This window comes from Aedes aegypti, chromosome 2 (assembly GCF_002204515.2).
Source record: "Aedes aegypti strain LVP_AGWG chromosome 2, AaegL5.0 Primary Assembly, whole genome shotgun sequence".
NCBI lineage: Eukaryota > Metazoa > Arthropoda > Insecta > Diptera > Culicidae > Aedes > Aedes aegypti.
In genome coordinates, this window is record NC_035108.1 from 343,979,262 (window position 1) to 343,997,495 (window position 18,234).

The 18,234-nt window shown below is 39.5% G+C and overlaps 1 long non-coding RNA gene across 1 annotated transcript; it reads right to left on the reverse strand.

The window, feature by feature from the left end:
• Positions 1 to 12,404: 12,404 nt before the first annotated feature.
• LOC110676829 lies at positions 12,405 to 12,729 on the reverse strand. The gene is made up of 2 exons (XR_002500759.1): positions 12,626 to 12,729; positions 12,405 to 12,555 (listed from the first exon to the last, which is right to left on the reverse strand). It is a non-coding gene; the product is annotated as an uncharacterized LOC110676829 (long non-coding RNA).
• Between the last annotated feature and the right edge of the window lie 5,505 nt (positions 12,730 to 18,234).

Below are 18,234 nucleotides of genomic sequence, written 5' to 3' on the forward strand. Positions count from 1 at the left end.
TTTCATAGTAATAAACATTCTTCGCAAAAAAACTTCACAACATACAATTCGACAATAGTTACGACAAACAACGTTCATTTACTGCAGCTTACATTGATATTTGTGCTCCATTACGAATAAATAAAATCGTGTGATACGATGATCAATTTCACCCTTCTGATCAATTACACCCGATTTTACGGTACTAAAATAATACACGAGTTGCACAAATTTCACCTTTATATCCGTATTAGAGACAATCAATTTAGTTTGGAACGATGTTCTAAAAATAAACGAATACTCTTCATTTTGGTGATGAAAGTTACAAAAAAAAATCAGCAAAATTGAAATTTTGATCAAAATATTCTTAAACGCGTTTCTGACTTTCAAAATGTAAAATCCATTTTGTAATGAAGTTTTTTGTAGATTATTACTTGTTTGAAAAATATTAGATATATTTGAAATACATTTGAAATACAAAATAAATATATTTGAATAACAAAAAATCATACCAGTGTTTCCCCGGATAAAAAATTCTAACATTTCGACTTTACTTATTAAACAATTTGTGATGAATCTACTTATTTATAAATTTTTTATGTGGTTAAACATGCGAATCGATTTAATTGCATAAAGCCGGCACACAACTTGTTTCATCATATATAATTGGTGAACCATCATCATCATGGTCAACAAAAATGCGAGTTGGTTTTAAGCAAATGGGAATAAAATTGTTTTCTCTTTCTTGTATTTCCAAGATAATGAATTTGAAGTAAAAACGTAGAAGTGTGTTTATTTCGAATGATAACTAACCATAGAAAGATTCATGCGATCACCTAATTAGCTTAAATTATAATTAAATATTTGTTCAAGCTAGAATTTAATGATCTTTCCAAACTTTTGCCAAGTTTTGATCGCTAAATCTAAATCAGTGAGCCCTCAGCCCACAAAAACATTTGTGATATCACTCATGATCCAGGTTTTCCGTAAGAAACTATTAAGTTGGTAGGTAATAGTTGGAAACCCACCAAAACATATGTCCAGAAGGTCGGGAAAAATTCTCGCAGAAAAATATTCCTCACTGGTCTAGTAATTCAGCCCGCCGTCTTCGGATTATAAATCCTCAAAGATAATGAGAGTGAAAACGTGAATTTTCAGTAAGACGTATAATCACATAGATATGGCCAAAACACTTTTGTATGATTTTGAGGGGGTGAACCCAAACTTTTGCACGGGATTGTAAATCTGTCAACACGGGGTCAATATTTCCCTAAGCCATCAAGCTCAGAACGAATCCTAAAGGCCATTCATCTTGCCGGAGATCTTGCACCTTTTGAAAACGGAAACACCCTGCTTCATTTCAATTGAAATCGCTAGAAGAAATGCGGGAAAACATCATTGCCTCTTCAGCCCTCTTGACGAGAGTCATAATTTCGTTTTCCCTGAAGCTGATTCGGCTTGAGACACGTAGAAACCGAGCGAATGGCTTACGTCGTACGGTGTCGACCGACAGGACTCGTCGTCGACGGCGTGTGCAAGACCACAGCTACAATAGGGCGATTCAAAATTAAAAAAAAAGTTTGAAAATTCAATCTCTTATATCTTTTGTATATTGTTTTTACATATTTGTACCCTTATAATAAAAATAGCCTTCTATGAAATTTTCAGCTTGGCGATTTAAAGGTGGCCAAAAACGATGTAGGTTTATATGGAAATTACAATGGAGAAAGTTTGGAAGACAAATCCAAACACGTTAGCACTGTAATGTAAGTACAAACTAATCATCCCATAGTGAAAACTCATTTCTCAAATCATAATGAAGGACGTTGCTGAAGAAACAAATGCCTTTTGAGCAAATTTTGTTTGGGATTTTTGTAGATGTTTGCAGTTCTATAATCCCAACTTTTTTTTTTTTAAATTTTTAATAGCCCTAGAGCTACAACCTACGGAGCCTGATGTTTCGCTGGTTTACATTTTTTCCTTGAAAATTAATGTGGTTTTGAGTGGAAACACTGCGTGCTATTCATAGAGTAATACTGTTATGCTTTTGCATTATGAACACATACATATTCCGTTCGTAGTCGAGTCACTTAGTCAGTCACAAACAACACATCGATGGGAAAATCTTCATTTATTTTGCGAGTCAATCGGCGCTGATAGGCGTACACAACGCGATGATTTTTTTTTACAAATGGGAGATGAGACATCGCAAAAAAAAAATCGTAAATTATTTTCATCCTGGAGACTTTAACACGCTTATAGTACTATAGTACGGGTTGCAGCAGAAAGTTTTGTCGAGTTTCATAAAATTACAAGATTGGACACTTTACATTTACCGTCAAACGGGGCTTTTTTGACATTATTTCAGTATTCTTCAACTTTGAGGATTTGTAACTTAAGGAATTAAAAATAGATTTGGATAATTCTTGTATAGGGCAAGTGTACCATTACTGGTGCACCTAAGGGAATACTGCTAAAACATGGTGATAAAATCATGAAATATATGATTTTAACGTATCATTCGATAGTTCTCAAATCCTTCTATCATTCAAATGTATAAAAATCACGATTCATTTGAAATTTCCTTGCAAAAAGCCTTGCACCAATAATAGGAACACTGTTCCTTTAGTGGAGGTATGTTTTAAGAATGGTTCCTTTAGTGGCGCAATCCATTGATTTCTTATGGGACCCTCCACTATGGGTACTGATGCACCACTATAGGTGCAAATGAGCAAAAATTTTAAGCAAAATAATTGTTTTCAATAGTTTTACGGTTCAATTTTACAAATATTATTCGATTACTTGCATCATTATCGCATCGCGCATAATAGAAAAAATCACATAATCATTTATTAGCGCGAAACATGCCAAAACACACTACCTCCACTATTGGAGCTACCTCCACTAAGGGACCGTTTGCCCTATTTCTCAGTTGTATATGTACGCGACAAATGTGTAAAATATGAGGTAAATCCACCGAGAAATAAAAAAAAAACATGAATAGCCAAAATATCATTCAAGACAAAAAAAGGGCTACTTTGTACGCTTTAAGTGTTCACTTCTTCTTTTTCTTATTCTTCTTGGCGGGGAAGCCGGCTGAGACAAAACCAGTTCCTAAGCTTGTTTAATGAGCACTACCACAATTATTGTCTGACAGATTTCTTTGCGAAAGTTGCCATTTTCGCATTCGTATATCGTGAGCATAGTCGGGGAAGTCAAGTAAATTATTACGAAAAGATCTTGGACAGACCGGGAATCGAACCCAGACAATTTCAGCATGGCTTTGCTTTGTAGCCGCGGACTCTAACCACACGGCTAAGGAAAGGCCCCGAAGGTACACTGTACAGAGAACTTAATATCTTCTACACTCCATGCAATTACAGCTAAGGTTGTTGACTGATGTAACTTGACACTGTATTCTATCAGCAGCCTAAGAAAATAGAACCCACCAAAAGAAAAAAAAATGGTACAGGTTTTTCATGAATACGCAAGAAGAAATTTAGACAGCATAATGACGACAATCATTTTTTAAATTGGCATGTAATTTCAGATCGATCACATCCACCACGAGTCAAGCTACGAAAACATTCCGCGAAATTGATTGATATGTAATTTCAGTCTAAATTAACCACCTGCTCTCCTGAGCTATTTCGGAGAAAAAAACTTTACCAGTCACAGCGAGTAAAGCAGCCGCCGTCGACAGGTGATTTCCGAACATAGAATAAATTCAGATGATATACTGGAGAATTATATAAAAAACTCAATCATTTTCATTGAATAAAATCGGGATCAACTAACTTAAGAAGACAGATCAGAATTGGAATATTGAAATCATTCATCTTCAAATTGATCCACATGGTAGGACCTGAGGATCATGAGCATGAAATTGAGATAATGCCTGAAAACGTTATATTTCATTCATTAGAATGTGGTGGAATTCATAGCACTCCAACTAAACTTTCTGTACACCTCAAGAACGCATTGTTAAGGGGAAGGCTATACTTCTATACCTCAAGTCGATGAATTCTTCCGATCACAATATTCTCCGGAAGTGCGCCTTCCCTATGCCAACCCCGCCGTGGCAATTCAAGCCCTCCCTTATGGGAATGATGCCAATAAATGGTCATCATATTCGCATCATCATTATCAATCTTCACGAGCCACATGTGACCAGTGTGAGTCGAGCAAGAGCGAATATGCGTGCTAGCCAGGGCCGGATTTTCCCGGGGGCTGAGGGGTCTATGAAATGAACTGAAAGTTAACTTCCTTTGTAACTTTTTTGGTGAATATTCTGGATAAGATTTTAATAATTAGAAGTCAGTTTTAAACAGTCCTAACCTTTTATTTATTTATTTATTTTAACAAAAAATTATACTTTTACTTTAGAATACTTTTATACGCTCATAGATTTCGCAAGGTTGAATCAATAAAACTGTTTGTTGCGTGCAACTCTTCTATTTTATTCAAATAACAATCATATTTTGTTACTGCAACGCGGTTTTTTAAATTAACGAAGTTGTCACTCAATTTGACAAAAAAATGTTGAAATTGAAGATATGTAGTTTGTAGAAAAAATCACAGTGTACAATGGTCCGAATCGACAATTTAACAGGATGTTCTCATCGATTTTAGGCGTATGATGTCTCCAGAGAAGTTATTCGTAATTAAGTTTTATATCATCTGGGAAAAATTTTAAATTTTGACTCAATATTTTTTTGTTTGAGAAAATTTGTGGCTGCGCTATTCTGCAAACTTATGGAAAATGTTATTTTGATCATAATAAATCTTCGAGCTGTTTAGTGGAATACCTATGAGTTGGTGAAAAACCGAATTTAGTACTATACCATTTAATTCCACTAGTTTGTATCCTGTAACAGATATGCGTATTTCGACCTCAACTGTAAGGCCGTCTTTAGTGTCGTGTATTTACTAGCTTTGACTTGAAGAAAACCATCGTAAGCACACATTATATATTTATAGTCATAATTCCTTAATCTTTTTTTGCAAGAATCTTCAAATTTAAAAGCTTTTAGGTACATCCCATCTTTCTTTTGAAGAAAATTTAAGAGCTGTAAGGTCCATCACGGGAACGATTAGAAGGTATCAGGTTGAAAAGCCATGTATTGCTGTTGCCTTGGTCTCTGTTTGCCTTGGAACCTGTTTACAAATTTCCAAACTCTCGGCTACATCCAATTTCCAAGAAGAAGAAACATTTCACAAAGTTTTGATATCGGGCGTCGTAATTGTATGACCCTCTGAAAAGACATATTCTGCTACCTTAGTTTCCAAATCGTAAGTCATCCCCTTGTCTATCACCTTCTGAACTTTTCCTATTTCCGCTGAGTGTTCCTTGAATTTAACCTCGAGAGACCGCTTTGTTTGACCAATGTATACCCTGTTGCAGTGAGGACAGTTAATTTTGTAAACACCAGCCTTGTTTAGTGTGTTTACCGGATCCTTGGTAGAGCCTAACGAAATCTTAAGTTGGTTGTCTCTGCTGGAAAACATCAAATCGTTTCCGAAATTCCTTAGTTTTGGGTGGAGCTGTTTGCTGATTTGTATGTCGTATGGGATGGAGACTCTCTTCATGGGTTCGGTGATAGGGGTTAGTGTCGTCAAAGCACTCCGAATTTGCTGTCTTTCTATTTTTGTCGATGATGGCTTTTATCGTCCTTTCCTTGTACCCGTTTATTCTTGCCGTCTCGTAGATATATTCCAGTTCCTTGGTCTTTCCGTCTTCGCTGAGAGGTAGAGTTTGCATACTGTGGATCATGTCGTGAAATGCTGCCATCTTATGCTGGAACGAATGATTCGATGTGTAGGGCATGACTCGCTGGGTGTTTATAGGCTTCCTATAGATTTCGCAGTTGTAAGATGAACTTTCTTCCCTGGTGACAAGTAGATCCAAAAACGGTAGTTTTCCATCTCACTCCTCCTCGTGGGTGAATTCGATTAATATCCTAATCGAATTCACCCACGAGGAGGAGTGGGATGGAAGTGTACGCTGTTGATTATATCCAAAATTCTAGCTAGATCGTTCCGCCTGATCACGCTGAAAATGTCGTCGACGTTTCTCCACCATTTATCCGGTAATACTTCTTGTTTCTTTAAATTCTCCTCAAAATTCACCATGAGTAGTTCTCGTCCATGCACAATCTTGCCATCCTCATGTATGTCCTGACCTTTCCTTTACATGCTGCATCCGTCCTTTGGGGTAATAACCAGTCCTTGAGAAAATTTAGGGAATTCTCTACTGGAACGCTGGGAAAAAGAGCCGCTATGTCGATAGAAACCATCATCTCGTTATCCTCGATGTGTCTTGTCTCTAATAGTCCTGGGTGTTTTTAACTAACCTTGTGGGGAATGGATTCGGCATACTCTGGGATTCCTTGACTAACCATTTCGCCAGTTTATGAGTGGGGGATCCAACGGCCGAAATGATTTCTCACATTTCTTTTCCCGGCTTGTGAATCTTCGGAAGTCCTTTAATCCGTCGAAGAATAGGGTTTGACTCTTTCAAATGAGCCTCGCCAATGATCGCCTTGCAGTCCTTCAGGGTTTTGTCTGTAAGCTTGATGAGCCCGGGTAGTGGATTCACTCTCAAATGTCGGTAGGGGCCTTCGTTTCGGAATCCATTCCCCACTAGGTCTGATAAAAACACCCAGGAGTTCTCCCAAAAACTATTAGAGACAGGACACTGCCATGTTATGCCTGGAAAGAGATTCAAAAGCTGGATTCACCTTGGTAAGTGATGTGGTTCATACAACCTCAGATCATAAGTCAGCTATCTGTCTTAGTCAGAAAATGTAAATCTATAGTAAGTCAACATGTTTAGTGTCTAATCAATTAAATGAATTTAACGAAAATGATGTAAAAGGAAATGTAAGTGGTTCTAACACTATTGATGAATAAGGGTATATGCCTCCACTTATAGTGATGAAACACTTATTATGTTGAATAAATACATATAGGTAACGTTCCTACCGTTGTTGCGACAAAATTTGCTCCATAATAGTATACAATTATGTAAAAGCAAGCATGAAACGAGATCACCAAATTGATTCTCCATCATCGAGCAGCCGTAAGTTATTTTTTCACGCTTGGGTTATCGAAAAACACTCTCAATATACAAGGTAGTCAATTTGATGATTGTTATGTCAACTACAATGATTGCTAGATTGACAAAAATGTCGAATCAAGTGACAATCAGCATGGTTGTCAAGCAGCTTAGGTATAGAAAAAGTTCAGCTCATGATCAAAAATCGGACGATTTCAGGCTATCTTGATGCTCATTACAGAGGTAGACCGTGAGCAACACCGATCAGTGAACTTTGACGTTCATCTTCAGAGCCGCATGTGATCGTCGTCGCTCATCAATAAAAAATCAACTGATCTTATTGGCAATTTGCTACTTTTTGGATAATTTGAAAGCATCAAATGGTCATTATATTTTGGAATAAAATAATGCAGCCCGTCCCTTCAATTTATTGTTCATCTTCCCGATATTACTTCGTTTTAATTGGAAATATTTTGGTAATATTGAATCTCCCTAAAACGGAACAGGGTAATTTTCGAAAGTGGTGAGAAACGGGTATCAACGATTCATTTCCCTGATTGATCCTAAATCAAAAAGGTTTCCGATCTAGACTGTGCCTACGGCTGAAGAGTTAATACTGATATGTCAATTTACTACGTGAGCAGAACAAGGAGCGGATCGATTCCAAAATTCTATGGTAAAGTAAGCCTTCGTATATTCCCTTTTATATAAATTATCCTTCTTCTTGATGTCCATGGGATAAGACCACTATAATGCTAAGAAAATAATGTTGAATTCCTGATTCTATATTACAACAAAGACAGTATCCTTTTTTCGATCAGTGTATTTTGTATACTACACACACTATGTATCACACGCACACTATCACACTAACCAATGTTCATTACTCAAACCAGAAATAAAAGTTTCATTCCAAGTTCGTACGTTAACCGTATCACACGTTTCTTTCTCTGTACTGCATATATCACAACAGGTTATGGGCCTGTACGCGGAGAAAAGTAAAAGTGACGCCATTTTGTCGAAATACCATTTCTGTTGAAAATCTATTGTTCCGTCGCGGTTCGTCGCGAGTTTGGTTGATTCGCCGTGAAAGCCGTTACCGTATAAATCATGGATGGATCCCGCTTCAGCATCCAGAAATTGAACAATAGTAACTATCCCAGCTGGCGTTTTAAAGTTGAGCTGCTATTGATCCGCGAGGAGCTCTGGCGCTATGTAGAGCCAGGAGTCAAGCCGGAAGGTGAAGTAGACGCTACCTGGGACGCTGGGGACGCTAAGGCGAGGGCAACCATCGGGCTCCTGATTGACGATAATCAGCATAGTCTGATTCGTGCCGTAAGAACCGCAAGAGACACATGGCTCGCACTGAAAAACCATCACGAAAAAACCAGCCTAACCTCGAAAGTTTCCCTTCTGAAACGCATTTGCGATAAACGCTATTCGGAGGGGGAAAGTATGGAGGAACATTTGTTTGCCATGGAGGAGTTGTTTTCGCGGCTTGCTAACGCCGGGCAAGAGCTGGCAGAAAATCTCGCCGTCGCAATGATCTTGCGAAGTCTGCCAAACTCTTTTGACGCCTTGACAACTGCACTCGAGAGTCGGGCCGAGGCCGATTTAACGTTGGAGCTGGTAAAGCGAAAGCTTTTGGACGAAGCTGCTAAACGTCAAAGCGCAGTAACGGATTCAGTGCTAAAAGTGAAAGAAGGATATAGAAAGAAGAAGCAAATCATCTGTCATTTCTGCAAACAGCCGGGGCATAAACAACAGTTTTGCCGGCAGCTCATTCGTGAATCAGAAAAACGAAGTAATCCCCAACAGAAGCCCACGAAGAAGAAAGAAGACAGTGTTTCGTTCGCCTTCGTGGCCTGTGCGACCGTGAACGACAGTGTAAACAAGTGCTGGATTGTTGACTCTGGTGCTTCGAGCCACACCGTCGCGGATCGAAATTTTTTCGTCGAATTGCACCGTAGTGATGTTCAGTACGTTAAGTTGGCGGACGGAAAAGTGGCTAAAGTGGAAGGCGAAGGTCCTGGAGAAATCGAGTGCTGCAATGAAGAAGGTGAGCGGAGAAAAATGCGACTCAGCTCAGCACTGTACACTCCGACTCTAGCGATGAATTTGATTTCGGTATCGGCACTAACACAAAAGCAAGCGACAGTGATCTTCAGTGCCAGTGGTTGCCAAATCAAACGAGACGACGTGACAGTTGCAGTGGCCAGTCTAAAGCAAGGATTGTATCAGTTGAAGCTACCCGACGAGACTGTTTCCGTAGCGAAGAGCCAGCATAACGTGAATTGTAAGCATGTCTGGCATAAGCGGTTTGGCCATCGGGAGCCGAATGCTATCAGATTTCTGGAGAAGCGCGGACTGGTATCTGGATTGAAAGTCTCCGAGTGCGACGTTGATGAACCGTGCGAATGTTGCTTTAAAGGTAAGAGTACACGTCTTCCATTTCCTAAAGAGTCCAAAACGAAAACCGCGGCACCGTTGGATATCGTCCACACGGACGTATGTGGCCCGGTAGAAGTCCCATCGGTAAGCGGGTATCGATTCTTCATGACGGTGATAGACGATTTCTCTCGCCATTGCACGGTATACCTGCTTAAGGAAAAATCAGAAGTTCCCGAGAAAATTGAGGAATACGTAGCCTATGCGAAAAATCATTTCGGGCGCAAACCGAGAATTGTGCGTTCGGACCAAGGAGGGGAATACTCCAGCAAGAGACTGCGACAGTTCTACAAACAAGAGGGGATTACCCCACAATTTACAGCAGGATACAGCCCGCAACAAAATGGGGTAGCAGAGCGTCGCAACCGATATCTAATTGAGATGGTAAGATGTCTGCTTTTCGATGCTGGGTTGCCACAGTGCTACTGGGCAGAAGCTTTATGTACAGCGGTGTACTTGCAGAATATCCTACCGTCGAAACCTGTGGAAGCTACCCCATACGAACTGTGGTTCAAAAGGAAGCCGGACGTGAGCCATCTCAGAATCTTCGGCAGCAGTGCGTGGGTCTACGTTCCTAAGCAAAAACGCAAAAAGCTGAGTGAAACTTCCCGGAAGCTTACGTTCGTGGGCTACTCCCCAGAACACAAAGCCTACAGATTTCTCGACCGAGCAACAAGGAAGATTATCGTAAGTCGCGATGCCACATTCATGGAAGGATCGCCTGCAATCCGTGATCCAGAGGTTGCATCCGGTAACGAGCAGAGTGACATCGTCGAGTTCGAGCTCAAGCCTGGAAATCGCCCAACATCAGTACCACCTACAGTCGACGAAGATGACGATCGTGATGCCGATAGTATGGAAGAATCAGATGACAGTTTCCACGGATTCAGCGACGATGAGCCACTGTTGGGTGTCGAAGTCGGACAACCAACAAGACGTTTCGAGCGTTCGACTAGAGGTATGCCACCGGAAAGGTATGGTAACACATCCGGTGCTGTAGCGCACAACATCGGCGAACCGAGAAGCTATAACGAGGCGATCAATAGTTCCGAGAAGTCTAAGTGGCAAGCAGCGATGAAGGAGGAGTTGGATTCCCTGACCGAGCACCGAACGTGGGATTTAGTTCAGCTTCCTCCGGGTAAAAAGGCTATCGGATGCAGGTGGACCTTCAAGAAAAAGGAAAATGAATCCGGACAAACCGTCCGGTATAAAGCGAGGCTTGTTGCGCAGGGGTTTTCGCAACAATATGGTAGTGATTTTGACGAGGTGTTCGCCCCCGTTGTCAGACAGTCAACCCTGCGTACAATGCTGACAATCGCAAGTAGAGAAGGTATGCTGGTTAAACATCTAGACATAAAAACAGCGTATTTGTATGCCGAGCTGAAAGAGGACATATATATGAAGCAGCCACCGGGTTTTTCTGAGGATAATGGATTGGTGTGCCACCTGAAGCGCAGCATATATGGCCTCAAACAGTCGGCGCGGGTCTGGAATAAGAAAATTGACAGCGTACTCCAGCAGATGAAGTTCCGCGCGGCCGACGCAGACCCTTGCCTCTATGTACGTAATCGAGATGGCAAATCGTCATTCATTCTAATTTACGTTAACGATATTGTCGTCTTCTGCCATTCAGAACGTGAGTTTGAAGAAATTTGCGGAGTATTACAGAAGCATTTCAAACTATCGAGCCTTGGACAACTGCGACAATTCCTCGGTATTCATGTGGAGAAAATCGGAGATCACTATACTCTCAACCAGAAGAACTACATCGAGAAGATCGTCACGAGATTCGGACACGAAGATGCGAAAACTTCAGCTATTCCCATTGATCCGGCGTACGTTAAACAAAAGGAGGAGGAGGAGCTTCCCAACAACGCTTCCTATTGCAGCTTGGTTGGTAGTTTGTTATACGTCGCCGTCAATACCCGTCCGGACATCTGTGTCAGCACTTCACTGCTGGGACGCAAAGTAACAACGCCAACCAACCGGGATTGGACAGAAGCCAAACGCGTTTTACGATACCTCAAGGGGACCAAGGACTTGAGGTTGCACCTTGGCTCTGGAACCGGAGGCCTCGAATGTTTCGTTGACGCCGACTGGGCCAGCGTCGAAGGAGACAGGAAGTCAAATTCCGGCTTTCTTATAAAATACGGTGGTGGACTGGTAAGCTGGGGAACACGTAAGCAGTCGTGCGTCGCGCTATCGTCTACAGAGGCGGAGTTTATTGCTTTAGCGGAGGGTTGCCAAGAACTTCTGTGGCACTTGAAGCTATCGAGTGACGTCAACGAGAAACAGCTTACACCGATACCAGTTTGGGAAGACAATCAGTCCTGTATTAGGCTGGTTGAATCGGACCGTATTGGTAAACGATCGAAACATATAGATACTAAACATGCATTCGCCAAGGATCTGAAGCAACGAGAGGTCATCGATTTGAAGTATATTCCAACATCTGAAATGCAAGCGGATATAATGACGAAGCCCCTTGAGCGAGTCAAACTAGAGAGACATCGAAGTGCAATCGGCGTTAAGTTGATGGCTGATACCGTCTAAGTTGAGGAGGAGTGTTGAATTCCTGATTCTATATTACAACAAAGACAGTATCCTTTTTTCGATCAGTGTATTTTGTATACTACACACACTATGTATCACACGCACACTATCACACTAACCAATGTTCATTACTCAAACCAGAAATAAAAGTTTCATTCCAAGTTCGTACGTTAACCGTATCACACGTTTCTTTCTCTGTACTGCATATATCACAACAAATAATATCACAAAATCTAAACTGTGTATATGTTCAATTAGTAGAAAACAGTATCTTGCAGAAAGTTCGAAGATAGCATTGTGAACACTCACAATTACTTTTGTACCGCAGACAATGTACCAATATGTTGTTCGTGAATGAAACAGAAGATACAAGTTAAGTTGATTTTTTTTAAACCAATCAAACGATAATGTAGACGAACAATGGCGCTTCACTGGTACTATCGAAACGCTGCGGTTTTTTTTGCTGGTTGTTCCCCTGCAACATCGCTTCATGATATTATAAACTACGGATGAAGAACCTAGAATTGGCATACAAAATTCATAAATTTGTCAGGCTAGACAGTAGAATTGAAACCATTTCTAGAATACCTGCAGTGGCAGCTTTCGCTTCCCTTGAGCAACGCGTGGATTTACGTGACATTTAGAACGTTCGCTCTTTTTTATGCATCTGATGTCAGGTCAACTGTTTGTAATTTGAAAAAGCACACTTCGATTAACGTGAAGAAGCATCGAAGCCAAACCTCGAATTTTCAAGAGCACAATTCTAGAGAACCAGACAACCGTTTGTGCTGAAAATGCTACTCACTGGTCACTCGTTGGTGATGACCAATCGATTAGATTTTCAGCATGAACGGTTGTCTGGTTCTTAAGATTTGTGCTCTTGAAAATTCGATGTTTGGCTTCGATGCATCTTCACCTTAAGTTATGCGAAAACTCCAGCTCATTGTTTATCATGGCAACGAACTTCTTTGATCATTCATTGAAGTCCGAGCGAGCAGCATAGTTCGCTCACAGAGGGTGGGTACTATGATCATTGCAGGATCGCACTCACAGTGATCGCTCGCATCTTCAATGCCTTGACTCAAGCTAACAAACATTCCGAATTAAATTCAACAATTTTTTTTAGGTCCTGCTATGATAGACAAGTTTTCCAAGTTTGACCCATATTTTTGTTGATTGTACAATCTTACTTCGTATATATATATGGATTACATGCTTAGAAGTATGAATGATGCCGTAATAGGGTTTCTACGTGGTAGAATTGCTTTCATTAGTCGTGTCTGCATTTTAATACAATGCCTTTTTTAAATTCTTTATTAGTATCATTGCGAAAATTACATTCATATCTCGCGTTCAGTATCATAAGAGCGTAACTGCAGTGATCGATTTCTCTTAATCGATTTTCTTTTTAGCTTATTACTTGGCCGTGAGGTCCTGCGTCATACTGCATCGTAAAATATTCCGAAAATCGATTGAACGTCCCGTACTTATCCAAAGAGAAACTCGATAAGAAAAAAACGACCACTGCAGATACGCTTGTATGATATAAAGCGCAAGATATAGGTGCTCTGTGTCTACTATCTTCCTAATTCGGTAAAAAATTTATTTACAGCTTTCATTGACATTTTGTTAACAGCACATTACATTTCATTTGCCGTAGCAGTTGAGAATTTTTATAGGTAGGCTGACCATACGTACCGTATTTAACGGGACAGTACCGTTTTCGTCCCCTCGACGGGTTGTCCCGTCGTTTTATGGAAAATGCTCGAATTGTCCCGTATTTTAGGAAATGGAGAATTGGCACATAATTTTGAACACCAGTAAAACAATAAAAATAACAACATAACAAACAGTTTTTAGAAATATTTCACAGTTTTTTGTCTTACTCATCTATTTTCCTAGTAATTATTAGTTTCTCAGACAGAGTTAAACTTGATCCGTACATGGTTCTGCTTAAATTTTTGCGTTTCTTTACTCATATTTATGCCAAATTTTGGTGGATTTCCAAAATACGGATCTTCATAAGATAATTATTCTATAATACCTAAAATGAAAAAGAACAACTATGTGTTTACTTCTGATACGCAATTTATTGGATTAACTGTTTAAAAAGTGGATATTTCAATAAAGTAATGAAATATTAGAAAAATTTAAGTTTGAATTGGAAAAATTGAAAAGCGTAACGATTTTTTTAGAAAATTCTTAAAAAAAAACGCTGCTTCTCGGAAATTAAAGAATGCGCTTCAAGGCTCTTAAGTGATTTTATTAAATCATACAGACAGGTAGCTTGGGATTGCATAATCTGGTTCTGCTACTTTCCCTCGAATGGCGGTTTCCTGAATGTCGTTCTCCCAACGCCAGTTCTCAGAACGCTAGTTCCCCGAAAACCCCGTTTCCCCGAATAGCTCAGTTCTCAGAAAAGTTCTAACACTCATAATTGTTATAACCTTTCGCATTTCAAGGTGGTGAACAATATGTATTTTTGGCAATAGGGTAACCAATATATTTTGGACCCCCTGGGCCATTTTCCTGCAAATTTCCCAGTTTAAATCGAAAGGCCAACTCAATTCGCATGTCATTTGGAAAGATAGGACTATTCCGTACTTGCATCAACCATTTGTACAAAGAAAATGTGTTTATTTTATCTGAAATTAATTTAATTTAATCGGTTCATCCATGCAACCGTTACAACACGTTACACACAGAAATTGAAGCCGTCAGAAATTTTCCAGATGTAAACAAAAACTTTTTTCAAATTTCTGAACTAAAAGCGTAGAATTTTTTAGGTTTTCCATTGTCAATCGATTGATCAGACTATAGGCAAGCATATTATACAACCAGTGTCGTGGACTTTGTCGCCAAACGATAAAAAATGCCGGGGGTCCAAAATATATACTTTGAGGGTCCAAAATGTATTAGTGTGTCCAAAATAATGAAAAACAGTGCAATTAATTAATAGGGACAAAAAACTGAAATCACTTCCTTAGGGGGTCCAAAATACGACCGTTACCCTATGTATGTATTGAGTCGAGAATGATCAAATATCTCCTTCTTTGGTAGCTTATCGATCTTTCTAACTCACCACTATTTCACTACCCGAGCAGAAGCAAATCGAGATAAAAGATCTGAAGATAATTTCAAAATTTTATTCCTGGAACTTCTAATTTGATGTTGAAAGATCTAAGGAATAGTTCGCTGATATTGGTGAGATCTTATAATAGCTTAATATGATATGCTTATAGTATTCCAGGAGTAAATTTTAGATATTATTTTCGGATATTTTATCTATTATATCTTTCAAGTTAATATCACTTTTGTATGTCCATTTCTAAATATGGTATTACTTAGCGTTTTTCGCCTGCTAAAGACTATTATTGCACTTTTTTGAGCTGCATTGCTTTACAAGGGTACGCGTGATCCGGGGAAATGGCTTCGGAGAAACGGGCCATTCGGGGAAAAGTAGCACAATCGCATAATCTATGTCTTTTAAAATTGTCCCGTTTTTTGTTTTTTATTTGTCCCGTTTTTATCTGGTTGGCTTATGGTCAGCCTATTTATAGGTCAGTTGGTTCCACCTGTTTATAAAAGAAAAAAAAACACTTTACTTAACTAATCTTAACCTAAAAATATAACGCAATAATGGTGACAATAGAAGATTGCAACGATTATTGTCTAAAATTATCAATTCTTTTATTTGACATTTGTTTCAATCTTTCAACATTGGATATTCTATGCAACTCATTAGTGCCCAGGGGGGTGGCATGAGCCAATATTTACCAACCCAACATCAATTCAACATGGCGTCCAGTGTTTTTGTTTTGATTATTTTGGGAGGGACAAAACATATGTTTTTATGGGTAGGAGACATCAATGATACCTCGCTGATGCGTAAAACATTAAACAAAATGATGAACTAATGAAAAGCGTCATCAAAAACAACGATTCAATGCGATATGTTTAATTGCCAGAATCTAGCACTAGCAGCGTATGAGCCGTATACTCGAAAATCAGGAGTAAAGTTAGGGCAAACCGACCAGAAAGTGGGTACCAAAACACGAAGTACCAAAACGATGTGAGGAAGAGCCGAAATGTATGCTGGATGACAGCCGTGTCAGTCCCCTGTTAGTGCCATACCAGGGAGGAAGCTTCAGAATCATTTTCAAATATTATTTTAAATCCTCTGCGGAGCTTTCTTCCTGGTATTACAACATCTAGTCCATATTACAGCATACAACATAGCTGGCCTGAAAATTTGTTTGAAGATCAAAAGCTTGTTCTTAAGACAAAGTTTTGATTCTCTGTTAATAAGTGGATACATACATTTTACATATTTGTTACATTTGGTTTAAATGATCTCAATGTGATTTTTGAAAGTTAAATTCTTATTTATCATGAGCCGTAGATAGATTACTTTGCATTTGTGATGTTGTTTTAGGGCTTATTATTCGTGCTTGAGTTTTCCAAATCTTTTAGCGTAAACCCGTGATTTGAATAAGTATGTATCATTTAATTCCATTCAATTTATTTTTGATTTATAAATAATTGAAAATATTTATAGTTCTGATTTGTGGTTTCTGGGGGCCATCCTCGGCCTCCTCGTAAATACGGCCCTGGTGCCAGCTCTAGCGTCAACATGTGGGCGTGTAGCAATGTGCCGATAAAAACCGAACAGGAAGAAGCAGAAATACCGCCCCATACTAAAACTGTTTGCCAATCCCCGTGGGTATTAATTTCAAAATGATGTGACAAAATTATTATCACATCAAAATATTTACCCTTCCTTCTTCGGGGGGCCCCGGCCCGGGATGGCAACCAAAGGCGCAACAGTCGATGACGACGAGAAGGAGCGAGAAAATTTGCTGCGGTTCGATGTAGGCACGTCCGGTGCCATCTTGTGGTCGTTCCTTCGTCGGTGGTGTTGATTGGAACGGAAATGGTGACGACGCTAACGCAAGTCAACAGGAAGGAAAACTCCAGGAATTTGCTCCAAGGTTGCGTCGGCAAACAAAATGCGGAAGGCATGCGTTAGATACTTGAGGAATGATGTGGGAATGGTGCTTTCTCGTTTTTTTCTTCCCCAACTGAAACAAAATCAGCCTTTCGGATTAGTGTTCTAATCAGTTTTACTGTTCTTAACTTGGAAGTTTGCTATTTTTGCATTCGAGGGTTTTGTGAGGAGCGCGATGATACTTCATGCCAAGACAAGTCAAAGTAATTTTCGAAATGCCGTGATGCAACGCGAAGCAACATCAAACTAACGACACATCATATTTTTGTATTTCTAGATAGATTTGCGATAGATTTTTTACACTAATTGTCATATCGACTGGGTTGGAGCTTAGCGATGCTTCAACCCAGCCGAATGGACAAATGGGATTAAATTTCCATGCAGAATGAAAGAGAGTCTCGATCTCTCCCTATCTCGATGGTTTCTTCGATATCGAGATGTAGAGAGTCGACTGTATAACCTCACGATCACAAGTGACTTTCTTGTGCATAAGATTCGATCACAGGTCCTCGGCGTGAGACGCTTAAGTTCTATGTAGTGTTGCGCAGGTCCGTCCATCAAATTAATTAATACAGTTAAACCTTCATGAGTCGAAACTCATGGAATTATTGATTAATACGGGAATGCTTTGGAAAGCTGTTTGAAGGGATCATCATAATAGCCATGAACTTTGGTTTTTAGTCCATGAGTCGATATCGAGTCACGGAATATCGACTCATGGAGTTTCACTGTAAAATATTGCTTATAGATATTCTACTAAATTTATTAAATCGTGCTATTTTTTATATTAGAAAAGGCAAAAGCAACTGTGCGCGGGCGATTAGAGCTTTTATCGAAAAGCGTAGGTGCTGGCGAAAGCTATAGCTAATCTATAGATTAGAAGCTTAGTTAAACATTTCGGAACACAGTGAGAGCCACAAAAAATGATACGCAAAGCTCGTAGTGGGACGCCATTAGCAATTTTAGACGGTCACAAGTCGGACAAGACACCAATACACACAACAAAACGCCGCCTCTAAACCCTTGAAGAAGGTGAAATATACCACGAAACGTCGTTTTAGCTGCCTCAAGAATGATAAAGCGGAGAAAACCTAAGAAAAAAATAAATTTGCTCCACATTTTCACAAATTTAAAAAAATCTTATATTTTAAGAATCTGTATCGATTTCGATCATTGGTGAACTGGTTTT